The following is a 23,282-nucleotide window of genomic DNA, read 5'->3' on the forward strand; positions in this document are numbered from 1 at the left end:
TGCAGCACATAGTTCCACTAATGCTAGGAGCTCGATTTCGCCGCTTGTCCAAGATGTTTCTGACCCTTTCAACAGACGAGAATAGTAAGAAATAGGTCGCAGGTGACCGTCGTTGTCCCTCTGCAATACCGCCCCTCCGATCCCGACGCTCTGGGCTCCATCCGTCACCAGGTATACTTCCTTAGATTCGTCAAAATTCATGAGCACCGGGTCGGACGTCAGAATGTCCTTTACGGCGTTAAGGTTGTCCTGTGCTTCCCTTGTCCACCGGAAAGGCTTCTGTTTGGTTGTTTCAATCATGGGTTTCGCTAATGCTGCCAGATTTGGGATAAAGGCTCTCATGTAACTCAAGAATCCGATCACCGCCCGAGCTTGCTTCAGGGTTTTCGGGATAGGCAAATCGCGGACTGCCTGAATTCGTTTTTCGTCGTTTCTTAGACCATGGATCCCCGCTCTCATGCCCAATATTGAGATTTCTCTGAACCCGAAGAAACACTTCGCAGGGTTGAGCTTGAATCCCGCGTCATTTAATCGGTGCAACGTTTTCTTGAGATTTTCCAGGAACTCCTCCCATGTCGCGCCTTGCACGGTGCAGTCGTCGAAATAGCAGTTGCAGGCCGTACCCCGGAGTTCTCCCATCGTTCTGTCGATTCGATTTTGGAAAATGCAGGGGTTTTCATGTATACCAAATGGCATCACTTTAAATTTCCACGCACCATTATCCAGATGGAACGATGTAATATCCCTGGATAGCCCCTCGACTAGAGGCACGTTCCAAAATGCCTTGTAAATGTCGCAAGTCCCAAAATAGGAGCCCGTTCTTAGTGAATCTAAAATTTCTTTCACCTGTGGGAGAGTGTACCTGTGCATTTCAAGTTTCTTATTAAGTGACACGTAAGAGTTACAAAACCTCGGTTTCCCATGATTTCTGGCGACCAAAACTGGCGTGCAATATGGCGATGTGCTAGGTTCAATTACTTGTGCCCGCAACATTGCCGCACTTTCTTTGGCTGCGAATTCTCGGTCTTCCCGGTTCATAAGACTGCGCTTTTCATATACTATGTCCGTGTCTTTGAGTTTATACTCGACCGGCTCCACTTTTGCCATTCCTGCTGTCCAGGAATCTGGGTCGAAGAGAAAAACATCCATTACTTCGTCCAAAATGGCTTGTAGCTGCAATTTTTTCTCGTACGGCAGATCCGGGTCGAATGAGTCATTCATTCGGAGCACGGGTTTTGCTGACGACTCATTTTCCATGCTTGCTAACAGCACATCGAACTCCTCCTCGGTTGTGTGTGTTTCCGTGATTCTGTCATATATGTTGCACAACGCTGAGAATTCCCTACGCGTCACCTCGTGTTTGAAATTTTTGCAATTGAAAACTTTTTCACTTAGATCGACGCCTTGCGTTTCGTAACCCAACTCGCGCAGCTGGGCGATGCAAATGCTTTGTTTTTCTTTCAGCCATTCTGCTTCTGCGTACTGTACTAGACTGATAGTTTGATTATCTGAGAATTCCCCTGAATCGGGGTACAACGGACAATTTTTGGCCGGCACTGGGCTGGTGAGCTGAGTTTCCGAGAATTTCTTCGTACCTGCGTACAGCGGACTGCTTTCGTCTGGGAAGAAATTTTTAAGACCATATCCATAAATTTCGGGTAAGCCAATTAGAGCGTGACTCGGCAGCCCAGGGATGACGTACATATCCTCAGAAAACGACCCCTTCCCTGGAAGTTCCACGGTGACTTTTGCGACTCCTTCAATTTTTAAATAGTTTCCGTCAGGCCCGACTAGTCGCTTAGTGCAGGGTCTTATTGCGATTTGCGCTACGCAGTCTGGGCGCACGCAGCTTGCATCGGCTCCGCTGTCCAGTTGGATTTTGGCCGGCTGCCCATTAATTATGCAGTCCAATTTTAATTTTGGATTTGGGCGCGAAATCGCCGAAATGTGCCCATCATTTAACCGGTGATCGGGGTCCTCGGCTTCGCTCACGATTCCCACTGCCGTATCTTCCATTGGTCCCGAATCCTTCAGTTCGCGTTTCTTCATTGTGTTTAGGATAAAATTAGCAATTTTTTGACGGGCCCCTTCCGTTAACGCACGGGTCTTAGGGTCCCCTGTGTTGTCCCATTCGTCCGCTCCCAATTTCTTTAATGATTGGTATGTTAGGTAGCGGCATCTGCCCGCGTTGCCTTCCAGGGCCGTGTTGACGTCATCGATTAAGTGGTCGTAGTCTTTCTCTTGATGCGGTACACTAAACACAAAAACTGGTCTCTTCCGGGCTATTGCCTCTAATAGTTCCAAGGAAAAACTGTCTGTCATATCTGTCATATCGTCGTGTGCATTTTTTGATCCTGCCAAAACCACAATAATGTCGCCCAATTTTTGCTCGTCATTTAATTTTGAGATTTTTTCCATGACCACTTCGAATTTGTCCGAGATGGCTCCGTGGGCCGTGACTTTGTAATCATCACCGAAAGTTTGTGAGAGATTTGACACCAGAAATTTGGATGTATAGTCCGAAAATATTTGTATAGTTTTCCTCTTTTCTTTGGTGGCATTTATCTGAGTTTCCGATCCGCTTATCCCGGCCTCAGTGGTTCCCGGGGTTGTTGAAAATTTTGCTGATTCGCGGTAGCCTCCTGTCTTCGGTTCCCGTCTCTTTTTTTAAAGTACTGTCTTGGTTGTTGATATTGCTCCTGATTTGACTGAAATTGCCCACGGCTTTGCTGATATTGTCCCCAATTAGGCTGAAACTGTCCTTGGTTTGACTGAAACTGGCCCTCAATTGGTAAGAGCTGTCCCTGGTTTGACTGCGCTCCGTACGCGATTTGTCCCGCCGCGCCGCGCCAGTGACCAGCATATTCACTCCTCTGGCAATGTCCGCACATGTCCTGGTGAGACTATCTCTCAGAGTATCCATTTCTGAGCGTGTTAGGTCGACTGCCGCCGCCAATGCCGCCATGTTGCTCTCTGTGGCTTTAACCCTGGATTCTAATGATGAATTTTGCCCTGTAAATTTATTTATTGCTAGAACCGAGTCTCCGGGTTTTCCTAGGGGAGAAAGAACAAGTTTGGCATTTTTTAATGATTCTACTAACTGTTTGATTGTCAGATCCCGGCAATTCATTACTTGGGCCCTGTATTCCGGGGTCAGTTTTAATTTAATGTGTTTTACCAACTGTGCTTCAGTCGTATTTTCCAGAGCCACTCGTGCTAAAGCCGCCAACTTGCGTTTTGTTTGTACAAAGTCCAATGGATCCTCGTTACTTCCTTGTGCGCGCTCCGTGAACTTGGACAACGCATCGTCGTCCGCGTCGAAGTACTCAATCAGGCGCTGCTTCATTTCCTCGAACGAGGTGCAATTTCGCAGCATTTCCTCATTGTCGTAATATTGCACTGCCCTTTTTTCGAGGTGGTTCCTGAGATGTTCCCGCTTTTCGCTGTCCGAGCTTTTTCGATAATAGGTTTCGTAATCCTTCAAAAATTCTCTGATGTCATAACCGGCCTCGCCTTTAAACACTTTTTTGAAGGGAGGAGCCTTGATCGTTACTGAGGGTCCTTCCACTGGACGAGACGAGTTGGCTCCCAACATGGTTTGGTTCAGTGTCTGCATTACTCTGATCATCTCTTGCTGCCAGGGCGTTTGTCCGTCCATTTGGTTCGTGGATTGGCTCCACAAATTTTGCTGATAAGCACCATTTTGGTCGTGGGTCATGGTGGGGTTTGAATCCTTGATTTCGTTGGGAAACTCTATGTCTTCGTAGTCGTCCGTGTTCTGTAGATATGCACGTGCGGCGGGATGGTAGCTGCCTTGCGCGTTAGAACTCGGACGGCTTGTTCCGCCAGTTGCCTCTTCCGCCGGTTTCGATGTGAGATCTATGAGGGTAGTTTGCTCCGTGGTGAAGTTTTGCCAACCGTACGAAAGGTCGGTGCTCGGGGTTTTGGGGCTTGGAAGAATCGCTTGGTTGTTCAGAGGTCCGATGTTTCCTTGGAATTGCAAGGAAGGGAGGAAGCTGACGAGATTTGAATCTATGCAAAAATGCGGACCTTCGGATCCTGCTGGGATTACAAGCGGTGTGCTAGTTGGTGCAAAGCCCAGTTGATCCCAGTTGAGCGGTCCTACTAGTCCCTGCTGCAGGATTTGATGTCTGCTGAGTGATCCTGGTCGCCTTCGTGGAGTGCAATAGCCTTCCTCTCCCAAAATTGACTTTGCGTGTGATACAGATTTGACCTTCGTGTGGATTCCCCTGACTTTGCAGAGCCTCTTGAACTTGTCAAGTGGAGTTCGTATCTCAACTCTTTTATTTACTGAGGGATCGCTGTTCCTCTTCTTTTTGTTCTTATCTTTAGCTGGGTCTGGAAGTGGTTCCAGCCAATCTTCTATCTGCTGGCGGGTCTGGTTGTCCGCTACTGCGTCCGCGAAGTTTTCGAAATCAATCGGCTTTAGATCCTGAAATTTTGCCCGGATTTCAGCTTCTGTGGTTTCGTTTTTTATTAAGTCCGGAAAAGTATAATTTAATACCTGAATTACGATTGACTGCTCCAATTTTATAACTTTCCCAGTTCCCTTGTGTTGGTATGAAAAACACGGCATGAGGTGATTATTGATGGTCAAGGTTACACCTTGTTTACCGGCGTTGTTTAACTTTCATGCGCGACTCGGTCATCGGCGCTTCTGTAGTACTCTACCTTCGCGATGTTTATGGTTATATTTTTAAGCTATGCAATTCATTGAGTTGCTTTCCGTACTTTCATACGAGTCGCAATTCAATGTAGACAAATTTACACACCGCGATTTTTATGGAAGGACGCACACTTTCCCGATGAACAGAGATATTTTTTGACTTTAGAAAAACTATAAGATAATTCGCGTACGTGGCACTAAACTAGCAAACACTGATAGAAGCAATGGAAATTAGAATCAGCAAAAAGGCTTAAAGAAATCCCAGATTTCTTCGCACGTCCCGATTCTCTTGCGCAAACTTATGTCGTGACTTAAAAAGTTTGATCAAAAGTTGTGTACAAGAATCAGTACGGGAGAATGGATCTGAGATAAAGTCGCCAAATTTACTGAGATAGGCACAAGGAAACGATACGCACAAAACTAAGCTTATTATGAGCTATGAAGTATGCACTTGATGGGATATTTTCACCAAAATTATGTAATTTATTAGTTGAAGAGCTTAAAAAGTTAATAGTTCTTTCTTGTCTCCGAATTACTTTGAAGCGATCTCTGTAATTCTGTGACTTTATTGCTCGAGTCAATTTGTAAATTATGTGAACTTTCACCTAATGAGTGAAAAAAATTTCAATGAAGTTATCAGTACTTGTTTAGTAGAAGAAAAACTCAATTAATTCTTAAAAACTTAATAATTCTTTCTACTGCCTCGGAACCTTGAGGGAAAAATCCGTAGATCGAATCTTGACTAGATTTCTAATGCTCCTTTGGAAGCCTGCTTGCGACTTTCGGTAAATTTTCTTTCTAAAGCAAATGAAAGTAGGTTTGGGTTGAATTGTTGCAAGAATAATTTCCGAAAGTTCTGCTCGGTCTACTCAAAAATTTCGGAGTAACAAAATGTTAAGTAACTACGTGCAACTACGCAACGTGCAGTTAAATTTTTACTCAGTTTAATTATTAGCTTAACTGAAAATAGCTTAGAACAAGCTTAATAATTTAAACTTGTGAATATTTTTCAAAATATTCGAAATATCGTGGAAAAACTGGATCCTAAATAGAATCGTTCTTAAAAAATTAAATACTTAATGCTTACTAACCTGGGATTTTAATGGATGACACTGTGCTCCAATCCCGACGTCTCCACAATGTTGTGGGGGGGGGGATAAAATGATCCAACGCACGTAACTCGAAATGGTAGAGCTGGTATAATATAGGGTGATCGGTATAATCGGAATACAAAAGAGCGCTATCACTAGAATCACTAGACGCTGCCTCGAAGATACGACGATCGCGCCGCGGGCTCCCCAGAGTATATATCTCGGTAGTCTCCTGTCATGGTAATAGGTATAGTGGTCTGAGTGAATAAGATGAATCTCATGATATACGTTTACACATACTATTCTCCGGGGCGAAGATACAAGAAAAGCTCTCCGACGCTGGGGAAGGGGGGGAAGCTACCCACGATTGCCCGTAGGTGGCTACGCTCTACGAGAATCCCGTTGAGCAAGGGAAATCGCCCCACGTTTGTACGTAGGGAGAAATGGGGAACCAGCTGACCAATCGAGCTAGGAATTGAATCAGTTGGCTGGGCACTCTCTCGATACAGTACGCTGTTGAGCTTTTATACTCCGGAGAGAAGGTCGAGCATTCGAGATCAGAGGCCAAGCCGCGTAGATGCTGCTGTAGTCAATGAAACTCGAAAGCTCTGACGTCAATCTCCAAACGTACACAAGCCCAACAACGCACCGCTCTTTCTTCCCATCACATGCCTCTCTCTCAAATAAAAGTCGACTCGACTTACTTGTATCTTTTCCTCAAAGTTTTCTTTCTATCTTTTTTTTTTTTTTTTTTTTATTAATATTATTATACTTTTAAAACAAAATATGCTTTTTCTTCTTTTTTTTTTTACATAAAAAAAAATTACATCAAAAGTACTGGAGTTATGGTTGAGGATCGGCAACTAGTGCATCAGGACTGGAAAATCGCGGTCTTGCGGCTCACGGGATGTGATGGCTGGCGACTGGAGTGCAGGCTTGGCTGGCAACATTGCAAAGTTGGGCAGGGCTCGTGCTGGTGTCATCAAGAGAACCTCGGGCGCAAGTACTGCGTAGCGGCCGCATCAATGCGGGGTAGACAGTCCCAAGGCGCTGTACCGGATAACCGGTCGATCTCCTTCGTAGACTGCTACTAACGGCAATGAGTCAGGATCACTGGATCACCGAGGCTAGAGTTGCTTGCAGAAGCTCTGGATTCAGCATGTACTCCGCTGAAGCCAGAATGGTGGAACAGAACACAGCAGCACGTGAACAGGCCGGACAGGGATGACGGAGTAGTAACCGGTGTACATTCATTGCGTGCACAGCAAGTAAGTGCAAGTGCTCCGCCAGAGGATGTCCTTGCTTGCGCCAACTTGCCATGAAGAATCGTGTCACCAATTCAAGCCCCAAAAGTACAAAACCAGCGATGACCCGAAAATGAGCTCGCAATTCCTCGGTCCTGAGCCAGTGTTTCACCTCACATAACATTGAATATCTACAAACAAAAAAATATACACGAGAATAATATACAATCAAAACGTATAAAAGACACAAAACAGGGAGAAAAAAAAAACGTAGAGTAATAAAATTGATAAAATACAGCGACAACGACGATTATTTTCCTTCATTTTTCTCTTCTTCAAGTAAACTTTTACATATAACAAAAAAACACTTCACCTTATGCCTCATATGCTAAAATACGCGATTGTTTCATCGCTGAATCATTGTTTTAGACATATGAGACATAAGAGATCAGCAAAATTTGCAATTACCCAACTCCTACTTAAAATAATTAAACAAAGAAGACTTGAATGGGAAAAACCTATGGTAAGAAACCTTTGCATAAATTAAAAAGTAGAGAGTTGTTGCAGCAAAAAACATAATAAATTTAAATTGCTATAATTGAAAATGTGTATTAACAACGTCCAAACCTTCTCATTGGATGGCACTATTCTGTAATAAAACGAAATTGACGTATATCATTAGTGTATGTCCCTTTTTTTCTTTTCTCTTTTCTTTTCTTTTTTTTTTTTTTTTTTTTTTTTTTTTTTTTTTTTGAAAATTAAAGTTTCCAGGATTAAATTTTACTGCACACAACGCACTAATCTCGTACATAATTACATGGAAAAAACATATGAAAGCATTTACTCTCTGGGTGAGTTGTCCTGCAATAATGGAAACAGAGAATTGCTGCAGAGAATAATAACAAATGACAAAATTAAAAGACATGTGATAATGGATATTATAACTTTACCAGACAAATTAGTTTAAAACTTCGATGTCGGAATCGGCGTCGTCGTCCTTTTCGTTCTTTTCCACTATTACTACTAACTTATTATTAACCACTTTCTTTATAAATGTATTTACAGTAATATTTATTTCGACTTTTTCTCCTCCACGGCCACTCGGACTTTGTTTCTCCGCTATCTGTCTCTCTTTCTTAAATCTCTTTTTTAGGTTTTTTCTTTTTATTGCACCTTTGCCGGGTCTTTTTTTCATTTTGAATAAGAAGTTTTTGTCTGTATTTTCTTGGTAGTCAGGATAATCAGACCAGTCAACGTCTCTTCTGGTTACCCTCAGATAAAGTTCACTCATTGGTTCCATTAGGAGCAATTCACAACACTGTAAGCACTTGGAGATTTTGGATGCAACTGCAATTTAATTTAATACAACGCAAGTTCTGAGTTCACCTCTTGAGGTGTCCTTGGCCGGAACTCCAAAAATCACAACATTAAGCATTTGATCTCACTTGAACTGATTCATACGGCCCATTTGTTGATTGTTTTACAACTAGCTTACTCATTAACTTTCTATTTTTCCAAAACAACAGCATCACACAGACCATCAATACGAAACTCCAAACAAATGACCCTAAATGCAGATGCATTGATTTTACAGGACTTTGATTAATTTCAGTCTCAATCTCTTCCATAAATGATGCGAAACTGATTCGATCGTGATTTGCCGAAATTAATTTATCAATTTTATTTGAAAACTGGAGATTTGAATGAATAGAAGCCACTGCTTCGGTTTCGTCTTCGGCTAATAATTTTACTTTTGAAATTTTCAACGTACTTACTGAGTAATTATAACTTGAATGTAGTCCATAGGAAGTAGGTAATGTGAAATATTTGTTTGAAATTTCGCACTGTGTGGCGTTTATTATCGTAAACGTGTCGTTGACTACTATGGTTTGAGATTCCGAATTTGGGCAACTAAAAGTGAGACTCATTGGTTTAACAACTGTGATTATCCAGGCGTCTTTAATGGCTATTATGTTATTTTGTTTCAAGGATTGGACAGATCTTTGACAGTTTACCGCTTTTTCATCCATGAACAACAGATATTCACACAAGGGATCATTTACTGTGTGTAACGGAAGTCTAATATCACAGACAATTACAGAGTTTCCTCTGCAACTGTTATGATATTGTGTAGAACTCATTGTTGCATGGTGCCTCCTGTTTGCATCTATTATAAAATAAGTTTCCAAATTCCAATTGATAAATAGATTAGAAGAGTTAAGTTTCTGTGGGATGGTTCTCTGGAATCAGTTGGCTGGGCACTCTCTCGATACAGTACGCTGTTGAGCTTTTATACTCCGGAGAGAAGGTCGAGCATTCGAGATCAGAGGCCAAGCCGCGTAGATGCTGCTGTAGTCAATGAAACTCGAAAGCTCTGACGTCAATCTCCAAACGTACACAAGCCCAACAACGCACCGCTCTTTCTTCCCATCACACTCCGGAAGAGCGGTGACGTCAAGAGATGTCCTCGCGATATCCGAAAGCTCCGAGGTAGATACTCTGAGGTCGCCGAAATGCGGCGCGCGAGCTCGCGCTCCGAAAGCATGGCCCCGTCCCAAGGTGTTCGGATGCATCATGGAAATGCGAACATAACTGCCATAGGCGATATGGCCCGCCTTACCATGACAATATGCTCCGTGCGGATGGCAGGAACTGAGAAAAAGAGATAAGAGCCAATGAGGAAAACTCGACACAAAATTTTGGGCGTTCGACGTTTCCTTCGCATTACATACACATACATATTCGCTCGCACAATCGTATATTCGCATGTACGCATATACGAGGTATAGGCGTCTATGTACCTGTATGCAATGCTCTGAAAATTTCTACTGTATGCCCCAAAATCTTGGTAAAATTTCCAAACAGACAAACAACCTGAAAGTTGCATTAAACATCGGAAAGTTCCTCTGTAAACTCTCTTTTTTTTTTTTTTTTTTTTTTTTTTTTTAATTTTGATTAATACGATTTTATACTGGTGATTAAATAAATTTTCGATTGATAACGGTGGATTAAATTTAAAAATTTTCGGAGAAGATAAAAATTTCGGAGGTTAGATATATTAAATTTCATATTGTTTATTCGAGAAAAAAGAAACAAAAAGCGCCGCTTTGAGATGAGAGAGTTAATAATGTTTGCCAGGCTGCAATCCCGGTCCCGGCTCCATGACGATGCCATGCCTCAGACAGTACCAGCTGACTCGGAGCGCGGTTCCTAGTCTTCTTGCGGCCTCTTTAATGTGTCCCCAGGCTGCCCTGCAGCTATCCGATGGTAGGTCCAGCTCTTCGTCCCAACTGACTGTGATTTTTCGCGTCAGTCCCATCTCCTTTGTTGTGTATCCCAGGTACCTCTGGTCCCGCGGGCGTGTCTTCGGTCCGGTCACAGTTTGGTACTCCATTGTTGGTAGCGTAGGCGGAAAGACGTAGGAAGGTGTCGGTTGAAGGTGTAGGCCACTGGCGTCGGCGGAATACACAGGTGGATGGCGTAGGCGGATGGCTTAGGCGGAATGACGTCTGTGAGAGCGGTTTCGAGAGTCCAGGAGTCCAGTGAGGATCGGGGTCTTGAGATGATTCCGGTCGAGCCGAGATGTAGGTGCAGCAGAGTGATTACCCTGAAACGTGCAGCGCTTATATATCCGATCAATCCAAAAAATTTTCTTCTTTTTCGTACTGACAAATTTGGCTGAGTTCCGAAAATGCGAAGATAACTTGAAAATATTTATGTTCCCGATTTTCTCCCCGACTTGCTTGACGCGGTGATCTAAACTTGCGCCTCACCTTTGCAGGGTATTTTCTATAATGTAGGAAAAACAGGCGTATACATATATACATATGTGAATATATATGCACCTCGTGGATCAGTGCGATATGTATATATGTGTATGGCTGTTGCTAGATGGGAAAAGAGTGGAAAACCAGATATAAGAGTAAGTGAGATATATTAAATTTTTAAATGGGTTTTGTCTATCCCCTCCCCCTGGGTCCCCGACAACAGGGGCGGTGGCAATGGGGGGCCGGGCGGCGCAGTCCGGGGTTGCTCTCGGTCGGGGGGCGTTCTGCGTACTGTACCCATCTGTCTTCGGAGGGGCATCGCGTTGACGGCCAGGAACCGCAGGCGGCAGAAGTGGAGGCGGACTGGTGGGTTGGCGGCGGTGTGGCTCTGGGGGTACAACAACAACAACAACAACAGTGTTTGGTTTAACGTGCCGGTTCCTACACTTCTGTGCCTACCCGGCACGGGGAGTCTACTCCTCGTGACGAGAGGATTTGGGGTCGGGATCACCCCCACGTCCTCGGCGCGCCGTAAGGGATTGGGCTTGCCCCCTACGGTACCGATGCGCTCGGTTTGCGTCCGACTCCGGTGTTGCCACCGGGGGGAGATGTCGGCTTCCGATCTCCTCTGCTTGGTTTTTGCAGTTTGCTGAGGGCTCCCTGCTCCGCACCAGCTGGCGGTCGGTGTCATCCAAACACCTGACACTTTAGGCTGCCTATGCCATTTGCAAGGATCCCTCGTTTCCGAGGCTCCGAGGTAGTTTTACGTCCTCCGACGTCGGGACTGAGTCCCTGGCCTTGAGCGAAAATGGCCTAGTACCACCGGTAGGGGCGAGAGTCTTTAGTCGACTCTTACCCCTACCCCGAGCTAACCCGCCTTCACTCGGAACCACACAGAATCCAATCCCGTAGAGGCCCCAGGTAAACCTGGTGGGTGAAGACCTCTCCCTGTGTACCAGGATTCATGCCAACCACTTGGCATGGGCCTCAACAGCCACGGCTCTTGGTCGGCCGGAACGTGGGGTCCTGCTTCAATGCAGGGACCCCACGAGATTTTCCCTTCCCTCCTAAGGCGTGGGGTCCTGCCACAATACAGAGACCCCACTAGGATTCGCGTTCCCTCCTAAGGATTTCCCTTCCCTCCTGAGGCGTGGGGTCCTGCCACAATACAGAGACCCCACTAGGATTCCCGTTCCCTCCTAAAGATTTCCCTTCCCTCCTGAGGCGTGGGGTCCTGCCACAATACAGAGACCCCACTGGGTTTCCCGTTCCCTCCTAAGGCGTGGGGTCCTGCCACAATACAGAGACCCCACTTGGTTTCCCTTTCCCTTCCTTTTACTTTCTTATAGCCAGGATCCGGATCCTTCGGTGAGAGGGGGGTCAGGGTAAGCCCCCACAGTCTGACTGCGGGCGGGCCCTGATTGTCCCTTCTCTCACGCTTCCGTTTATTGCGCTTGCCTGTCGAATTTATCATACATTTTTCTAAATCCCTTCCTAATGGCCTCGTATACCTTTATGTTGTTTACATCTCTCGCGTCTGGGACCGGTCCCATTTCTTCTAGCATCTCTATTCTTTCGTCGAAGTATCGGTGACAATCCCATACCACGTGATCCACGGTTTCTACTTCTCCGCACTCGCACGCGGGCGAGTCTGTTTTGTCGTGCTTATGAAGGTACTCTTTTACTCCTATGTGTCCCGTTATGTACCCTATGATCCATTTGTCTACTCTTCTCTTTTCTTTTCTCCACTCCCTTACGTCCGCTATCTTCTGTTTGAGTCTCACGTTTTTCAGGCTTCCTAGCTTGGGGTCGAATTCATCTCTCGAGAACTCCTCTTGCCATTGGTCCCACTCCTGTTCTAGTAGCTCCCCTTTGTACACTATCGTTTCGTATTTCAACTCTATACCTTGCATGCCTTCCCTCCTGAGTTCGTCCCTTCTGATCTCCGTTTTCCCTCTTACTCTCGCAAGTCTCTCGATTGGCAATTTACCGCATATCGCTACTAACGCCGCCCAAGATACGGTGCAATACGCCCTTGTCGCAGCGAGGAGTCCTATTCTCTGCGTCGCTCTTAGTGACCTCTTACGGTGACTTTGTTCTACTCTCTCGTGCCAGATTGCGGCTCCGTAGAGCATTACTGGCAGAAACGCCCCTTCGTAAATTACGTCCATGACGCCGTTGCCTACTCCCCACTTGTCCCTGTTTACCGTTTTCATTGCCTGCATCACACTTCGGGCTCTGTGTCCCGCTTCCGTGATATGTTTCTCGAAAAGCCAGCTCTGATCGAGCCATACTCCGAGGTATGAGAGCCCTGTTACCCAGTTAAGTACATCGTTCCCTATTCTTACCACTGGTCTCCAGTCTATTTTACGTTTTATAAAGCCTATTCCCTTTTGTATTGCTCCTTTGAGTAGCATGCACTGTGTTTTCTCTATTGAGAACTGTAGCTTTGCTTTTATGAGCCACAGTCTCAAATTCTCTAGCATCTCGTTTAGTTTGAGCTCCAGTTCTATCTGCACGTCTCCCTCTACTAGTATCACGATGTCGTCCGCGTACGCTACTACGAACACTCCTTCACCGAATTCTCTGTCTAACCAATCCTGAAGTATTAGGATCCAGATTCCTGGTCCGCATACTGACCCTTGAGGGCACCCTTTTTCTATTAGCCATATGAAGTCCTTTATTTTTATCCTCCTCCCGTTCAGGTAACTTCTTAGGAGTCTGTACAAGTTCCTGGGACATTTATATCTCCTCAGCACGTTTAATAATATCGGAGGCCAAGCGTTATCGAACGCTCCTTTAATATCCACGAATACTCCCGCCACGTACGTCTTATTCGAACCTTTTACTATGCGTTTTAGTTCGCAGAGCGCTTCCGTCGTTCCTCTGCCTTTCACGAAGCCGAATTGTCTTGGACTCATCGCCTGGTTCGTTACCATCCATGTCGATAGTTTGCTCATCACTACTTTTTCTACTACCTTTGACACGACGGAGAGTAGGGTTATCGGCCTGTACGAGCCTACATTCTCCGGTGGTTTCCCGTTTTTAAGTAATATCACTAATTTGCCGGTCTTCCATTCGGTTGGAAAGTATCCTGTCTTAATGCATTCCCTGGTGATCCACACGATTTCATCTCCTACTATTGCCCACGATTCCTTGAGTATTTTTACTTCTATTCCGTCCCATCCCGGCGCTTTCCCGTTAGCGAGTTGCATCATACAGTTGTACACCTCTTCTACTGAGACCTCTTCGTCGTTCGCACCCTCACTGTCTATCTCCATTGTCTGTCTGAGTATCGCGTGTTGTGCTTCGTCAGTGTTTTGGTCATCCGCGGGAAACATTTTCTGACACAGTTTTGTCAGTGTTTCTTCCCTATCGTTTGTCTCCGTGTTTCCGTCACTGATGGTGCTCAATACCCTTTCCGTTTTCATTTTATTACACTGCATTTTATATACTATACTCCACGGGTTCGTTTTTCCCACAGTCGTCACAAAGTTTTTCCACCCTTCCGATTTCGCTTTTCTCAGTTTACGTTTGTATTCAGCCTTAACTTTTTCCAGTTCGTATTTGAGTCTCATCCTTTCATTGTCTTTCCCTTTGCTATATTTTCTTCTAGCTATTTTGACCTCTTTTTTCGCTTTCGTCAGTTCCGCATTCCACCATGGAACTCCTCTCGGTTTCGTTTGTCCTCCTCTACCGCAGACTCTCTCGCTCGTTTCTTCGAGTATTTTCGCGAGTCTTTTAACCCTGTCTTCAATTTCGGTCGGTCCCTCTTCGTTAGGTTGTCTATTCTCCCACTCTCTCCCTAGTTCTTCCCTGTATTGAGTCCAGTCTATCGCTCTGGTTTTTATCCTCCCTTTTACCGCGATATTCTCCGGAGTTCCGATTCGGGTGATTATAGGCCTGTGGTCGGCCGACTCTATCGTGTCCTCATCCCCTATTACTTCCCATCCGTTTATTTTTGCAGCTGCTTTCCCGTTCGCCATCGTGACGTCAATATTCGTTTCCCTTTTTCTATGTCCCCTAAAGGTTTTTGGGTGCCCGGCTCTGGGGGTAGGCGGAATGCGGGCGGTCCCTCGTGATGGTAGATGGGAAGCCCGTGGCTGCCAAATGTATATATAGTTGATATGCAGATACATACGCATATCATATCTTCTCGGGTATTGGGGTCGTAGCAGTTTTACCACTTCTTTTATGTCAAGAGGTTTCCGCTGGGAATCCTTGAACTCTAAAACGAATGGCATCGGACTTACTCACAAACAACTCCCGGCCACATTCTCCTTGGAATTTGAAGGGGGAAAAGAATGTTCGCTACAAAATGCTGTATAAAACAAAAAAATAAAAAAATATATCAACACAAAAAAACAAAAACAAGAAGACAACTATTTCTCTTTTCTACCTTAAAATTCTCCTCCTGGAACTTGCAGCTGTGTGTTCCTCCGGTGCCGGTCTTCCTTTGGCTTCCACCATATAAGGGGGGAGGGGAGCTCTGGAGGTAGGGTAGAGCTGAGGAACAAACGACACACTTGTTTCACAGGGTACTTCTTCGAATATAATAGTGTCGTGCTGTCGTTACTAACTTAGCTGCATTAGTGATGAATTTTTGTAAATTGATAAACTCGCTTTCAAGCTGCACGTCTTGTGCTCTCAATTGTGAGATATTGAATCGCAGGCTGACCGAGTATGATGCTGAAGAGTACAGCACCGGTCCCAATTTTTGGAAAAGGACCCCTGCTCTCATTTTTTCCTGCAACGGTGATACTTCGTGACTCATCTTTACCATGACAACCGTCAACAGAATTATTTGGATTTTGATACTTTTCATTTTGAAGGATGGGAATACGTTGGGATGCCGGAAAATTCTGAATTGAAAAAAAAAACTGCGAGACGAAACACAACGCGAATTAGGATAGAAAAATCTTTGAAAATAACTAAAAAAAAAATAAAGAACAAAATACGTAGGGCTACCGGAATCGAAAAATTTTGAAGTCTTGCTCAAAATCCCGGCGCGCGCACCATGTCGTGGGGGGGGGGGGGGTTATGGGAAAATGACATGGACCGCATATAACTCTCTTATAACATATAATAAACACAACAAAATCTTACATCAACAAAAACACTCTAAAAACTGACAATTCTAAAACTTGACTGGTCACTAACGGGGGGACGGACCGGACCATCCGGGAATCTATTCCTCGAGACTGATCTCGCCCATGCGATCACCGAATCTTAAACGCTATGAAACGCTAACACTCTAGGGACCAGAGGGGATACCCTACAGTTTAGCCAAAAACTTGTGTTCCTCTGCAGTAAGGAGAAACATGGGGGGGGGGGGGGGCGTTCCACCAGTCAAGGTTATAGTAAAAGGAGCCCTTGACAACTCCAAATAGGATACCTATTGCAAACTAAAACTAGCATTAACAAGGTTTGAACACGAGGAGACCCAAGAGCAGAATTATACGGGTATATGTTTGTTTAGGTTGGCAAACCTGTCCTGAGAATTTTGGATTTGAAATATTTTTCCGCTCCTGCCACCAAACGGGTGTTGATGCTCCAAGACTGGAGGGGGAGTGTAGATGTAGCCGAAAGAATGGTAAACGGATGCCAAACACAGAAGTAATAACAGGGGCCACTCAAATTTATTTAATTTAGAAAAATAGGAAAAAAAATTAGAAAAAAAACACATAAATAGGGCTCGAAAAACTTATTCTAACATTCACAAAAATCTCACAACTCCGAGCGTAAATTGGAAATTTTAGGACACTCAAAAGGAAAACAAACGAAAACGAACACAAGATAAACCGATCAAGAACTCAAAGAACACGATTACTCAACCAACCGAGTCGGCACTGTCGAAAACTACGGGAGGGACTGGGCTATCGCCTCTGACACCCTCCTCACTCGAGAAAAGACGACTGACTTCAGAAGTGATGTTCAGACGCTACCCTGGGCCAGAGATGCCAGGGAAGCGTCGGTTCCCATGGGAAAGTACTGGGGGAAATTCTGAAGCAGCAAAAATTCAGACTCCAAACCACGCTTTCCAAGAATTGCCGGACGGACAGTGTCATGAGCCACAGCCAAATTCATCAGAGTCCCGCAAAATTCTCAGAGATTCTCTCCGGAACGGTGCGGGCCCCTGACCGATTTGGCAGCTTCGCATGTCTGCCGGAAACCGATGGAATCGTGGCTGAACAGTTTTCTCAAAACGCAAGAAAATGCAAGACAAGCGGCTGGAACGCATCCGCCAGACAGGTCCCGTCGACGTCCCATCTCCCAGTTTCCTCCGCTTGCGTGAGAAAATGTTCGCGGCGCTGCTCGAGGTAAACTTTGAATCCCGGAGAAATTCAAAGCTTCTCCCGGGCCGCGCCGCGAAATGAGGGCTAAGGATTAGTGGGCCCAAAGGCAAAATGACCGTTTCAGGGCTATTGATTCTACGCCTCGATCTCCGTATGGAGCTATCGAATTTCTTTCTTACTTACCATGCAATGGCAATTCATTATTGCCCATGTTCCTGAGGTATCACCTGAATTCCATATTTTCTACGAAGTTACCTAATTGAAAAAAAAATATTGCTTTTTGTATGCAATGCATGATAATATGATTCTTACATCCATTGCAGAATGCGAGCTTGACGACAGCAGTTGTACGGAATACTTACACACTTGACCGGCTGCGTTGTGAAAAATGGAATAAAGCCGAAAAATCAGCAAATCGAAAGGATTGTCAATCGCTCTTGCTCCCATTTGAATCAGTGAGAACGAAAACACACCGCAACTCGAAAAAATGAAAATAATCAAGACGCACACAAAACTGCACAGTAGGTGAAGAAGTTAGTCTGAGAAAAAGATTTTTGGTGCCGAGAGACAAGCACTTAAGGACACTTAAAAGGTCAAAGTTGGAACAGATGCGCTGTAACTTCAAGGACCTTTTTGAAAATTGACTGTCTGTATTACAAATTGAGAATTTTTGTGTTACCGAGTTGCTGTATTTGCGTCCTTACTGATTCATTTGAGCGCCATCTTTGTCACTCGCTATGCATGCTTTCACGACATCGAGTCCATTGTCAAATGAAAACTCATGTTGTTTCCTCCTCCAACAGAACGGAAATATGGAAAAACACGAGTTTGATGAGACTCCAAATTCTATTTTCGTGTTTGATGTCTGGATTTTTGCCTACCTCCTTGTTTCATCGTTCTCTTGGCAGCGTTGGTCAGTATGCTCGACAATGGAGATGTTGCATGTGTGAGGAATTTGCGATTTGACTGTTGATTCTTACGTAAAAGTTCGCGAGAAACACGATAATACCACTGGTTTTCTATGAAATTAACTCCCAAGCTCAAAAAAAGCTCTCAAGTTTAGGCCAAAATGGAGGGAATATCCCACGCTATCCTGAGAGTCCACCTCTACATCAAAACAAACTCTCCATGCAAAGATAGGGAGCAAATACCTACATTGACAGGGCTGTCACTTTATTTGGGGACTCCAAAACTGAAAACACGGCATCACTGCTAATGTATTTGCTCCCTATCTTTGCATGGAGAGTTTGTTTTGATGTAGAGGTGGACTCTCAGGATAGCGTGGGATATCCCCTCCATTTTGGCCTCAACTTGAGAGCTTTTTTTGAGCTTGGGAGTTGATTTCAGAGAAAACCAGTGGCACCATCGTGTCCCTCGCGAACTTTTACATAGGAATCAACAGTCAAATCCCAAATTCCTCACACATGCAATATCTCCATTAGCATTGATAACGAGACCTTCCGTGCTCCAGTGATCGCAATTTTTTCGACGGAAATCCATCTCAATGTTATCATGCATGGGTGGAACTGGGAATCGTTTGAAGGATACAGAAAGGAGCGCCATGGGGGGGGGGGGGGGTTGAGGGATACAGAAAGATACTTCTTCAAAGCACAAAAGAGGGCTTAGAGAAAGTCCCTGAGCTCCGAGGGGGATCCGAGAGCCTCTTCGATAATTTTTTTAAAATCAAGTCATTGTTTTTCTATCTGAAAAAATTGAATAACACTTTTACCTTTTCAACGAGAAGAGAATGTCGCACACTTAAGGTGATTCGTCAAGCTCAAGTGACGTGGTCGAACTTGCATGCGATATATCGCATCTTTTAGATAAAAAATTTCGGCAGATTTTGAATTTTCAACAAAAAAAGGACTGCGCATGAGCCGAAAGAATCATTCTAAACCCAAAAATCGTCAAAATTCAGAGAAATGAAAGCGGAATAGTTTTTAGAAAAAAACCTCGCATTCGATACAGAAATTGATAGCTGAATCGAATGCGAGGTTTTTTCCAAACACTATCCTGCTTTCATTTCTCTGAATTTTGCCGATTTTTGGGTTTAGAATGATTCTCTGGGCTCATGCGCAGGGGCTATCGTCCTTTTTTTTTCTTGCTGAAAATTCAAAATCTGCCGAGATTTTTTACCTAAAAGATGAGATATATCGCATGCCAGTTCGACCACTTCTTTTGAGCTTGACGAATCACCTTAAGTTGCAAAATCCCTTGAATATCTAGAAAGGACCCAGTATCTACATATTGGGAGAAAGATGTAAGGCCCCCCGCCACACAATGGATCGAGTCAATTAGAGAGGTCGGACATGAAATTTTTCCCTAAAACTGCAAATTCTAATGTTTATTTCGTCACATTTTAAATTTCAAGGGGTGCTTTAAAAGTATCGTAACATTTCAGTAGTATAAAAAAGAGAGGACTACATCATTATACGCCTACACGAAATAAAACTCCAATTATAAAAAAGAGATGACTACATCATTATACGACTACACGAAATAAAACTCCAAAGTATCCACCAATTAATAATAAAAAATTACACAGACTGATTCTACAAGAGCTCAGCTGGAGCTCTCAGAAACTGCAAACGAACACGATCGAAAGAAGAAGACGACACCACGCACCGCAGTCGTCAAGGAGGGGGATTTTTTTTTTCCCACGATCAATTCATGTAAACATGACTAATCAATTACTCTTTCGCACGCTCTCTGCTTCCGATTTCAGCGACGAAACCCCACCACCTGTCACTCAAGCAACCACAATCTACGTTTCGTTGTGACGGATGTAGAATGACATAATTCTTTCACGTACGATTAATTCGCAGGGGCCACCTGGCTCTCAGGAATACCCGCATGACCCGTTTCGATATGTTGGATGATGAATGATATAAAATCCTAGGTCGGAAAAAAGTAAAAAAAAAAAAATAATTTTTCCACGTGCGAACACTTGAGTATTATCTACAAAACGACATTACTAAGAGTATTATAAAAGAAGAATCTTACATACCTCTTTCAGTAATCCAGTGACATCTTAGTAGTGCTAACAGCGGAACCAGAAGTTTGCTCTCGTGAATTTTTTCCATTGCCTAACCCCCCCCCCCTTTCTCGCTCTCGCATCTCACGCGTCCGACTCCTCCTCGCTACTAGACGAAGACTCCGCGCTACTGGTATCGAAGTTAAAACTTTCTCCCTCTTCTGAGTGATACCCCCGTTCTACTGCCTCCGGATCTGAATCAGACGGATCAGACAATTTCAAACGGATAATCTCACCACGTAACCGCCGCAGAACCTCGTGAAGCAAGTTATGTACAATTGCAGGGGACTCTGAAAAATCCCTTAAGTCAGCAGTCAATCGGATTTCATAAAATAGGTACCAGACCGGACTACAGTATGAATCACGAACCGTACGCCACTGTTTATATGTAGCCCACAGAAACTTTTTAGGATTCAGAGGCCCCCCACTTAAAATTCTGAATAGCGCGTTCGCGAAGAGAGCTTTATCGCTGACCCGACTTAACATATCCGAGGCAGGCCAGAACGAGTTTTCCACTATCAGTTGAGCAAGAAAGGCCACCCCACCCCTCATAAGGATATATCCATACAGTTTTTCCCGCCCCGCTTCATATCTCAACTTCAAAACGTTAATATTAGGAGGCTCCTGTTGAGCACCTACAGACTGCTGGTGAACGTTGACAGGGACAGAAACGACGGGGTGACTACGGTTCCGGATTGGAGGCATTCTTAGTTGTTATACGAAAAAACACGGTACACCGAACAAAGAAGAACGCAGCGAACGCGAATTAAAGACACTTGCGTCGTGAGAAGAACTGAAGTGAAGTTACATTTTCTTCATTTTATAAGCCTAAACTGAGATGAAACATTACCTCAAAATTTTTAATTTAGAAGGACATAGATTGTAACATATTTACGGAGTTTGATTGTACCAGAATAATTCGAATCTCACGTCCTAAAAACGAACTAGTGGAATGAAATTTGTGATAAACCTGTATTTTTCCGAGCCCGTGTAGCCTGAGAGAATTGATACCACCTCATCAAGTAGGAGGAATTGCTCATTTTCTGTATTTTTTGAGCTCAGGGAAGAGCTGAGGAGAAAATTGATCCTAACTGAAAAATTACTATCTCATTTCTCAAAACACACGTTTCCACAAATTTTTTTCCGCAAGAAATTGACATATCTCACGTTTTAATAATTTTTTTTTATTTCTTTTTGAGAAGCTACAGAGAAATCAATGATGCTAATTTTCAGCGTAGAGGGTAACATTTCCGCAGGAAAATCTACACTCCTTCAACTTCTCGGAGAGATATCATCAGAATATTTCATAGTACCCGAACCAATTACTCAATGGACGAATTTTCATGGTGACAATGTCTTACAAAAATTTTATGAAGACCCATATTCAAACGCTTTTTTGTTTCAAAGTTTAGTAGAGTTAACATTTCTCAAAGCTTCACTAACATTACCCAAGAAAAACCAATAATTTTTGAGCGCTCATTTGAAGCATCCATTAAAGTTTTTATGGAGCTCGCGTTTCAGAATAAATATGTTAAATCTGCTGAAAAGACTCTTAGACGACTGGTTACTGAAAAAGAAGAATGTAACTATAATAGACGGAAACAGATCTCCCAAAGAAATTTTGAATGACGTCGTTTCAGTAATCAAGAAATTACTTCAAGAGAACAGAAACGATGCTTAAGCATCGTCTAAGAGCGTCTGTATTATTAATAAATATTCTAATGCTACCTCGTTTTCTTCATCTCTATTGCGTTTTCGCATTCGACCAAAACATCGTTCTGCCCCCACTCGTAAATAAATAAAATGTGTAGGTTCGATGTTAAATTTTGACTTTAAAAGATCGTATCGCTCCTCCATCATGTTTTTTTCAGCAGATTTAACATATTTATTCTGAAACGCGAGCTCCATAAAAACTTTAATGGATGCTTCAAATGAGCGCTCAAAAATTATTGGTTTTTCTTGGGGTAATGTTAGTGAAGCTTTGAGAAATGTTAACTCTACTAAACTTTGAAACAAAAAAGCGTTTGAATATGGGTCTTCATAAAATTTTTGTAAGACATTGTCACCATGAAAATTCGTCCATTGAGTAATTGGTTCGGGTACTATGAAATATTCTGATGATATCTCTCCGAGAAGTTGAAGGAGTGTAGATTTTCCTGCGGAAATGTTACCCTCTACGCTGAAAATTAGCATCATTGATTTCTCTGTAGCTTCTCAAAAAGAAATAAAAAAAAATTATTAAAACGTGAGATATGTCAATTTCTTGCGGAAAAAAATTTGTGGAAACGTGTGTTTTGAGAAATGAGATAGTAATTTTCAGTTAGGATCAATTTTCTCCTCAGCTCTTCCCTGAGCTCAAAAAATACAGAAAATGAGCAATTCCTCCTACTTGATGAGGTGGTATCAATTCTCTCAGGCTACACGAGCTCGGAAAAATACAGGTTTATCACAAATTTCATTCCACTAGTTCGTTTTTAGGACGTGAGATTCGAATTATTCTGGTACAATCAAAGTCCGTAAATATGTTACAATCTATGTCCTTCTAAATTAAAAATTGTGAGGTAATGTTTCATCTCAGTTTAGGCTTATAAAATGAAGAAAATGTAACTTCACTTCAGTTCTTCTCACGACGCAAGTGTCTTTAATTCGCGTTCGCTGCGTTCTTCTTTGTTCGGTGTACCGTGTTTTTTCGTATAACAACTAAGAATGCCTCCAATCCGGAACCGTAGTCACCCCGTCGTTTCTGTCCCTGTCAACGTTCACCAGCAGTCTGTAGGTGCTCAACAGGAGCCTCCTAATATTAACGTTTTGAAGTTGAGATATGAAGCGGGGCGGGAAAAACTGTATGGATATATCCTTATGAGGGGTGGGGTGGCCTTTCTTGCTCAACTGATAGTGGAAAACTCGTTCTGGCCTGCCTCGGATATGTTAAGTCGGGTCAGCGATAAAGCTCTCTTCGCGAACGCGCTATTCAGAATTTTAAGTGGGGGGCCTCTGAATCCTAAAAAGTTTCTGTGGGCTACATATAAACAGTGGCGTACGGTTCGTGATTCATACTGTAGTCCGGTCTGGTACCTATTTTATGAAATCCGATTGACTGCTGACTTAAGGGATTTTTCAGAGTCCCCTGCAATTGTACATAACTTGCTTCACGAGGTTCTGC

The 23,282-nt window shown here is 43.6% G+C and overlaps 1 protein-coding gene across 2 annotated transcripts in view; it reads left to right on the forward strand.

The window, feature by feature from the left end:
- Positions 1 to 21,384, forward strand: part of LOC109038667 (fatty acyl-CoA hydrolase precursor, medium chain) — a 135,131-nt gene extending 113,747 nt beyond the window's left edge. Inside the window, exon 7 of one of the 2 annotated variants that reach the window (XM_072301878.1) lies at positions 6,614 to 6,771. The gene's annotated coding sequence lies outside the window, so the exon portion shown is untranslated. Of the gene's footprint in view, positions 1 to 6,613; positions 6,772 to 17,408 lie in introns of those variants that run through there. The other variant, XM_072301876.1, reaches the window with a different exon arrangement.
- Positions 21,385 to 23,282: the final 1,898 nt, after the last annotated feature.

The sequence above is a fragment of the Bemisia tabaci genome, chromosome 6 (genome assembly GCF_918797505.1).
Source record: "Bemisia tabaci chromosome 6, PGI_BMITA_v3".
Lineage (NCBI taxonomy): Eukaryota > Metazoa > Arthropoda > Insecta > Hemiptera > Aleyrodidae > Bemisia > Bemisia tabaci.